Genomic DNA, 9,301 nt, shown 5'->3' with positions numbered 1-9,301 from the left:
TTTCAAGCTAATCTCCAGCCTTCCTACTGCTAAGCGAATATCTATGCAATCGGTATATTTGTGAAAGGATGCTTGCAGCATAAATAATTGGGGAACTTGCATTCTGGCTAGAGGTGTGAGTCTATGTATATACAGGCTAGATAATGCAGGCAGGAGGGTGAGTGTTCGCTGTTTGGAGAGGGAGCAGGAAAGGCATTCTGGCATCTCCCTTCACTTTGTATTCTCCAGTCAGCACTTATAATATTACAGATATTTTTCCGTTTTCTTAAAAAAGAAAAGTTTGAGGTAAGCGGGTGCCCCCTAGTGGCTGTTGGTGTGTTTGCCATGTGAAATCCATATGTTTAAACACCAGCCAATGGGAAACAAAAGACCCACCCCACCTCTTCCAGCAATGTCCCTAAAGTGTAATTATTATTGTATACAGTTATTTTTAGATTTAGATTGTTGCTGAAATCCTCCAGCTTTGGAGGAGGCGTATTGTGCATGTAGATGCATCCAGTGGGTGCACAGCATGTTTTTTAGCGCTCTGTTTTATTTTTAATGCTTTGGGAAATCACTTTGTGGTCTATTTGATTCAAGGCTGTGGTAGAGAGAAATGTCCCCCGGATGCAAGATGAGGTGCAGGGACATTTAGCAAAAGGCTCAAGACCAAACTACCCCACGCTGTGGGGTATGTCACTGTGACAAAACATTATGGCTTGTGCTTTTCTTGCTGAAAGTCATTTTAGAAAAGAAAGGAAATCTCAGCCTTGATCTGTCCCCTCCCTGCGAGTGACCATAGGGAAAATAGAAGCATGGTTCTGGGCCAAACTAGACAATACTCCCCCCCTTTAAATAAGGATTGGGACAGTCAGAATTGGGCCTGTGATGTATAGGGATTGGGCAGCCCATTCCCCTATATCAGAGGCAGGGAATCCTTTTCAGCCTGAGGGCCACATTTCCTTCTCAGCCAAGCTTATAGGGGCCACATACTAGGGCTATGCACTTGATTCAACCAAACCATAATCTGAATCACAATTCTTTTCTGTGAGAGGTTCTTGGTTTCATTTGAGTAAGGTGGTGACAGCCCAAGATTTTCACATTTTGGAATGGGCCGCCCAGAACAATCTAGGACTGGAGGGCAGAGTTGGATATGAAGGAGGAGCAGGTGGGGGGGGGGGGGAGAGACACCATGAATGAAAAGGTCTGAGAGTGAAGGAGGTAGCAACTGAGCCGGTTGCATCTCTCGGAAGAAGGTAGGAATGGTGATAGTGAATGCTGTGGCATTCATATAGAGCCTCTGGTCATCCCACGGACTATTGACCCATACACCACTAATCTGCTGCCACCAACCAGGTCCTCCCCAGTAAATCACTTAGTCTCAGTCAGGTTCTTAAGTTAACAAAGAAGGGTGTAGCTTATTGCAGACACAAATAAACTTTAACTGCGTTCAAAACGTTGTTACTCTTTACCTTCTTAGTCTTATTTTTATCTCTAACTCTTCTACCTCCCCTCACACAAGAACCAACTGCACTAACTGTCTCTTTAATTCCATCTGTCTGCCAACTGCTTTCCTAACTGCCTTTTGCCAACCAACTAACTAAAACCAACCAACCCAAACCTCGGGCTAAGCTCTTTTATAAACAGGTAGGCTCTGCCTCTGGCTTTTCTATTGGTCTACCTATTAACTCTGTCTCTCCCCCTGTACAGACATTTTCAAACGAACGGGCAAATGCCACAGATGCCTTTGGAGGTGGGGTGCTCCTTTTCTGCCTGAGCTCTCCTTTCCCCCACCTGACTCTTCTCCCTGCCCCTGAAACAGCATTCTGCAAAATCCATATCTCCTTGCTCATTTGCAAGCATGCCTTCCACACAGGGAAGCTGCTTGGGAAGGAGTACTCAACAGAATTGAAAACACACACACACACACACACCCTTGTTGTGGGGTGGGAGGAATGGAGAAGACACAATGAGCAGATCTGCCCTCATGGTTTATAACTTTAAGGAAGGGATAGGGAATGGTTATCATAATGGATTTGGACACATTACATTTTGCTTGTAACATTAATAATCCGCTATCAAAATGTGACACTAGAGGGTGCTGCAGAGCGACCAGGAACTGGCAGTATGGGAAAGTGTGTTGTTATGGAGGAAACAAGGTAAGGAATGTTTTTATTTTACCAGTATGCCCTGTGACGTTTCAGAACAAGGTATCCAATATCATTCTAATAATGTTAAAAAGCTCTGTGTAGATCCAGCCAATGTCTTCTTCCTGCTCCCCCTTCTGACTGTATGTTTAAATTACACTCACCAAACACATTTAAAAGGGCACTGGGTGTCAATCAGCCAAAGGCTTGGTTAAAGAGGAGTGCTTTTGCCTGGTGCCTAAAGACGTATAATGAAGGCGCCAGGCGAACCTCCCTGGGAGGAGCATTTTATAAATGGAGAACCACTGCAGAAAAAGCCCGTTCTCATGTTGCCACCCTCCAGACCTCTCTAGGAGGAGGTACATGAAGAAGGGCACAACATTATGACATTATATGATTGACAGCTGGGCCTGTCAAACTTGGCCCACAGGGGGTGGAGGAGCCAAAACATCTGGAGGGCATCAAGTTGGTCTGTGTGCTCAAAATAGTGAGTGTGCATCCACAGCATGATCACACACACTCACTCACACACATACACACAGCACTCTTTGCTCAGGTTGGAGCTCTTCGGTTCCTATTTATTTATGTAGACTGTGATCTGCTATTTTTTTTTCTTCTTTCCAGATTCAGAGAAGAGCAGAAGAGCAACCCAAAGCTGAAATATTCATCAAGATCTACACTCAGGCTTAAGGAGATTTTTATTTTATTTTAATCAGTTCCATGTTCTACAACAACAAAAAATCAAACAGAAGCTTAAGAGCTTAAATGGGACGTGCCAGGACGGAATGGTTTCCTCGCACACTGCCAAGCTCATGCCCTGCAGGGCAGCACTCACTTTCCTTTAGAGCCCATCTGGGATTCATGCAGGAGCATCTGTGTCATCATTGCCAAATAATAATAAAGCTAAGTAGCCTTGGACAGGTAGCTAACAGGCATCTGATCATGGCCAGGACCCTTGCTAATGGGATGCAACAAAGCTCTTCTCAAAGCTAGGGTGGCCACTTATGCATCACCAAAAGAGAGGACAAAGAAAGGAGAGTGGTTTGCATAAAATTTGCATATGTTAATTCATATGTATAGGTGAAAAATTCTATAATTTAAAATAGAAATCTCTCCATCATGGGGGAATGGGGTAAGGGGATTTGTGTGCTGATAGCAGATTTGAGCCTTGGTCTCTCAGGTCCTAGTCCAACACTCTACCCCCCCCCCCCAATACTACACTGGCTGCTGTTGTTATGGTTATTTTGTAGCAGCAGTATTATAGGATGCATATGTCACTCTTCAGCATAGGATCTAGTAGCCAGTCAGGTAAGCCAATAGGACTACTAGTGTTGCAGAGTCAGGGCAAGTAAGTCGGGGGCGGGTGGAGGCTGACAAGGGAGGAGGTAAGGGCCAGGTGAGATGTGACAGTATTTTCTCACTTGCTAATGGACTGAATGACTTTTTACAAGTAAATTGCAGACATGGGAGGGAATGAGAACCAACCAACCCCCCCCCCCAATGGAGATAGCAGACACAAATGGCCTGATCCAGATCTGGACTGCAGCAGGGGGCAAGGGTGCTTAAACCAAATCCCTTTTGCTTACAATTTGCTTTTTCAAAGTCATTCACACAATTGCTAATTGGGTAAATGGCTTTTCTGTCTTGTTTGTTCTAAGCCTGGAAGTATTAGGAAGAAAGTCTCAGTGAACAGAAACTGAGCTGGATTTAAAGGTTTTTCTATAGGCCAAGCAGGCAGGCAGGCACCTTACAGCCACCTTAGCTTCAACAACTCACAGACTGACTCATTCAAAGACAGTTGTGCCAGTGGATGGGCACAGAAGGAATCACACAGGAACTTCAGGCAGGTTGCTGACCAGTAGGGGTCTGAGGACTGACTGAGGATCAATGGCTGGAGGTCAGTGAAAAGCATGACTGTTGGCTGTCCTTGACACTGGGCTAACTAATGGCTAACTAATGGATGCTTTAATTGAGATTCCTGCATTGCAAAGGGTTGGACTAGATGACCCTCAGGGTCCCTTCCAATTCTAGAGCCAGTGTGGTGTAGTGGTTAAGAGCGGTAGACTCGTAATCTGGTGAACCGGGTTCGCGTCTCCGCTCCTCGACATGCAGCTGCTGGGTGACCTTGGGCCAGTCACACTTCTCTGAAGTCTCTCAGCCTCACTCACCTCACAGAGTGTTTGTTGTGAGGGAGGAAGGGAAAGGAGAATGTTAGCTGCTTTGAGACTCCTTCGGGTAGTGATAAAGTGGGATACCAAATCCGAACTCCCTTTCTTCTTCTTCTTCTTCTTCTTCTTCTTCTTCTTCTTCTTCTTCTTCTTCTTCTTCTTCTTCTTCTTCTTCTGTTCTATGATCTTCCTCTTCTTTTTTTTCATCAATAGTCTTTGAGAAACAATTTGAACATTTTATAAATTTCTGCTTGATCAGGAGCCTGTGTGTTTCACACAAAGCATTGGACCTGGGGAATAGCCACAGTCAGGCATTTATTTTAAATAATGGGGAGCAGTCATTGCTATTTTGGCTACACACCATACCTTTAAAGTACATTTAACACAGACACACCTGGAAGAAGCCTGGGAACTGTAGTTTGTTAAGGGTACTGGAAACTGTAGTTCAGCAGCAAACTTCAGTTTCCAAGATTGTGTGTGTGTTTTGAATGTGCTTTCAATGTGTGGCATGTCTGCAACTTTAGCCTCACAATCCTAGGTGTGCAACCTGATATCTGTAGCATCCAGCAGAGACTTATTCAGCCTGTAACCTCCATCTTGGCACTGAGTTTACAAGTGACTCCTATGGTTACAATATCAGGCAAAATTTTGGTACATTTTTTAAAAAGGTTATCCTCCCCATCTGCCCTGCTTGCTCTGTGCAACATCTTGCCTGGTGAAGAATTCTGGGGAACATGAAAGCTTATTCTCTTTTTGTGATCTTTGGGATGGCCTTGGGCCTTGCCTAACTATAGATTTTGGAGGACTTCCCCACCCCCAACCCCTTATGGACCAATACTGTTGCCTATGCTTTTTATATATAAATCTGATCCGTCTCTGAGTCATGCTGTCCCGCTCTCAGTATATTAGGATGCCATGAGCAATTCAGGGGAAGTAACATCTGAGTCTGGAGCCTTTCAAGCAGCAGCCTGCTGAGGTGAGGCACTCAACAATCCTCCTGCCCTAAGGTCATACTCAGCGAGGAGTCCCTGGAATTAGACCCACCTCATGCATCGTGATTGAAAACTCCATCCCAGCCGAGAAGCAATGCCTGGAAATAACTTGTTGGTAAGTAGACAGAAGTCTGTAAATCCCGCTTACTGCTCTGCATCTGCCAGCAGCCACAGTCGGCTGCTCCGCTCCGGTGCCTCCGAATCTCAATAAGTCCCCTGCACTCCTCGGCTGCTGCCTTGGTTTTCCTTGGTCACTCTTCGTCACTCTTGACTGCTCCTTGTCTCTCTTCATCAGCCTTAGCAGTGCTCAGCCTCGCCATCTCCCTCTCCCTCCCCTTCTGATTTCTCTCTCTTGCTAGCATGTCCCCACGCAGGGCAACTTTTCAAACTCAATATATTCCCTAATATTCTACGTTCTCTGCCACCCACTCCAAAAGAGGCCGTGACACAGATGGAGATTGACATGGGGGCATCAGAAAGCACAGAGAGAGAAGCATTTCTACGAGAAGATGGAGAGAGAGAGAAGGTTATTCCCTTAAGAAGAACTTACTTTGGAGGCAGCCTGTTCAGAATAGGCCCATTTCTCCACTTGAGAGCAGACTGGCAATTTGGCACGGGGGCTAAGCCATTGTTGTTATTATTATTAAGATTTATATTGCCATCCATTAAGAAACATTCCCTGGGCAATTTACAACAAAATATTAAGCAAGACGATAAATAATAACAAGAACAGGAAGCCAACAATCAGCCATAAAAGTTCAAGGAAATTCTTGAAGGAGGCAGTATAAAATAGTTTATAGCCCAGATTTAAAACTGCTAAAAGGACTGGGAGAATTTATTTGGCACCAAAAAGACTACACAGAAAGCACCAGTTTGCTCTGCCTGACATTAGATCTGGCTTCACCTACTGTTGGTCTCCCTGCCTTCTTTGCTACTCAATCTAATAGGCACCAGCCACTATGCAGCATGCTTAGTATCCTCTACCACAGTCATAGGCAAACTCGGCCCTCCAGATGTTTTGGGACTACAACTCCCATCATCCCTGACCACTGGTCCTGTTAGCTAGGGATGATGGGAGTTGTAGTCCCAAAACATCTGGAGGGCTGAGTTTGCCCATGCCTGCTCTACCACATGATCATAAGCCCTTAGCAATCAGTGTAGCTTCTGATCACATGGAGGAGCCTATCCATGTACTTTACAGCCTGGTATTCAACAGGGGGAGACAGCTAAACCACCACCATTCTGTCAATCATCCTGCCAAAGAAAGGTGCATTGTTGACTGGGTGGCAGTTGGCATAAACCTCTGGGTTCATTTCACTGCCTCCCCCCCCCCCCCCAGTGGCTGCACCACCACCTTCTTGGGGACCATCCTATCATGCAATGAAGCATTCACCCGCACCCTGGTTCTACCTAGTCAACCCTCCATGGCTTGCACAAACCAGTGAGCATGGGTCAAGAGACCACGTAGTAGACCACACAACTGCAAGAAAATTGTCTGCATCTTCAAGCATCAATAGCTGAAACTGATTCCACAAAATGGACGGAATGCTACATCAGATGCCTCAACAGCTATTGCATCAATGATGATTTAGCTGTGTTTGTTAAAGATGTGGTTATGCTCCAGTTGCTCCCCTTGATTGTCCGTTCTTTATTTTCTTTACTCAGTTTCTCAACAAAGCAGCATCTCTTGAACTTCAGCAATGTTTACTTTCTCTTGTTTAAGAACATGTTATTCTCTTGAATACTTTTCAAATTCAAATTGTATGTGCAGAAACCACATAGTACAATGCAGAGTATCATTAGCCCCCTTTTGCTCTTGCAAGATTTCCCCTTGAAACCACATCACATGAACCCACATATGCTAAATATGCCCCTCTTTCTATTTCATTTCTCTCTCTGTGCTTCAGTGAAAATCCAAACATTGCAATTCAATCCTTGTTAAAATCTATCAGTAATCAAATACGCATATATTACCGTTTTCATCTCCCAGCTGGTAGATGTTGGCAATGTGTGTGTAAATAATAATGATAATGATGATAATAAACAAAACTAGATTTTATTTCATCTGATAGAGATGCTAAGACTTTGCACATTTGAAGCAGATTGGGGTGGGGTGACTTATCCCATTTCCCTTTTAAGCATTAATTTGGTGTGTCCATCATTGTTTTACAGTTTACTCTTTCCTTGAGCCCCAGGAATGAGGCTCTTTACTCATAAACAGCCCATTGCTCCTCTTCACCAAAGTGATGGGCCTAGCATTCAGAAACTGCCTGTCATATAACTTCTGATCCTTACCTGTAGCCTATGGGATATGCATTGTGCACACATCTTATTTCTACTATACTACAAAAACAAACCTACCTACACAAGTTTCAGTGTGGCACAGCTGGCAGATATTTAGACCCATCTGCACTATACATGTAAAGCAGTATCACACCACTTTAAACAGTCATGGCGTCCTGCAAAGGATCCTGGGGCCTGTAGTTTGTTCAGGGTGCTTAGAATGGTTAGGAGAGCCCTATTCCCTTCACAGAGCTACAATTCCCAGCAGTCCCTGGGAAGAAGGTTAAACCACTCTGGAAATTGTAGCTCTGTGAGGGGAATTAAACTAGATGAGCTTCAAGGTCCTTTCAAACTGTATGATCCTAAAGGGATGGTATTGGTTGCCAGTTAGGTACTTGTAATGTGGAATGGTAACTTCAATTGTTTAGAATCCGCATGTGTATTTCAGTGAACAGAGGCTTAGGTCCTCTCCTCTGCAACAGACAGTAATCCAGCTCCATGGTGGAGGTGAATCTAGAACTAACCACAGGACAGGATACTATGCCATATCAATATTGCATAAATAGCATGTCTGTTAATGGCATGGTCCTTAACTGCTGAAATTTCCCAGCATTTTTGAGCTTGAATGAAAGCAGAAAGCCCTTGACCCTATCTGCTAAATTAAAAGATGTCCTGCTTCTTAATTGAATATAGATACATTCGTTGATCCAGCACAAATACTGCAGCTTCTACATGCAACAATTATTTTTACTCACCCTAATGGAATAAAAAATGGGGAAGGACTTCTTGACTTGACATCTTGTAAACTGCTCTCAGGTTATTTTAATAGTGGGATACAAAGCTTTTCAAATAAAATTCACAATCCAAATATTTACATATATCTACTAAATTTCTGATAGGGTATGGACCAGGTGGGCCCAGATTTTCACAATGTCATGTAGGAGGGTAGGAGATAAAAAAAAATTGCCCCACCTCACTAGCCTTCCCCAGTTTTGTATCTTCCAGGTGTTGCTGGACTACAGCTCCCATCATCCCCGACCTTTGGCCATAATGGCTGGGGCCGGGGGAAGTTGTAGTCCAAAACATCTGGAGGGCACCATGCTGTGGAAGTCTACCCCACACCAACCAGGATGCGGGTGATTCTTCATCAGAACCCTCTGATCTTCCACTTTTAATTTCCACAAAGCTCCTAATCATATGCAGCAAACAGAGCAGAGCAAGAAGAACCACAAGCAACCCCCTCCCTCCCTTGCATAGTTTCCTTTACCAGATTAAATATTTAAATCAATACCACATCCAATTCTGTAGTCATTTTGTTATTTATGTTAATATTTAATTCAATAAAAGCCCACATTTTAGAATGCTTTCCAATTTATTTTATGCCACGACTGCAGCTGTAACTTTTGTATTGCATTGATGGGGGTTGCCAGATGTCCTTTGTTTTTAAGGGGGATTTGCCTTCTTTTAAAGAACTGCTGCTTGCTTAGGAACATTATAGTTTTTGTAGGGTATGGCGGAGGCTCTTTGTTTCAGACGTCAAACTTCCTAAAGATCCCTGATGCCTGACATGTTGATCTGGCTCCCCTAAATTCTCAACAGAGCAATGCGACCCGAGTATAGGGATACAATTCAGTATCACACTAATATGATTGTTCTATCAGTGCATGCATTCTTGCTTGCCAGATGAAAACTATCTCCCCTCCTGCACCCTCTTCTGGGGGTTCTCCTGAAC

At 44.1% G+C, this 9,301-nt stretch overlaps 1 long non-coding RNA gene across 2 annotated transcripts; it reads left to right on the top strand.

The window, feature by feature from the left end:
• Positions 1-1,181: 1,181 nt before the first annotated feature.
• On the top strand, positions 1,182-7,345 carry LOC310845284. Of its 2 annotated transcripts, none has more exons than XR_014564613.1 (3): positions 1,182-2,138; positions 5,196-5,401; positions 6,626-7,345. It is a non-coding gene; the product is annotated as an uncharacterized lncRNA (long non-coding RNA). The 2 variants fall into 2 exon arrangements; XR_014564614.1 differs by having other exon boundaries at positions 1,183-1,626; positions 6,626-6,983.
• The last annotated feature ends 1,956 nt before the right edge of the window (positions 7,346-9,301 follow it).

This window comes from Podarcis gaigeae, assembly GCF_964106915.1.
Source record: "Podarcis gaigeae genome assembly, chromosome: 5".
Lineage (NCBI taxonomy): Eukaryota > Metazoa > Chordata > Lepidosauria > Squamata > Lacertidae > Podarcis > Podarcis gaigeae.
Note: the sequence above shows the minus strand (reverse complement) of the source record. Positions and strands in the feature narration are given on the sequence as shown.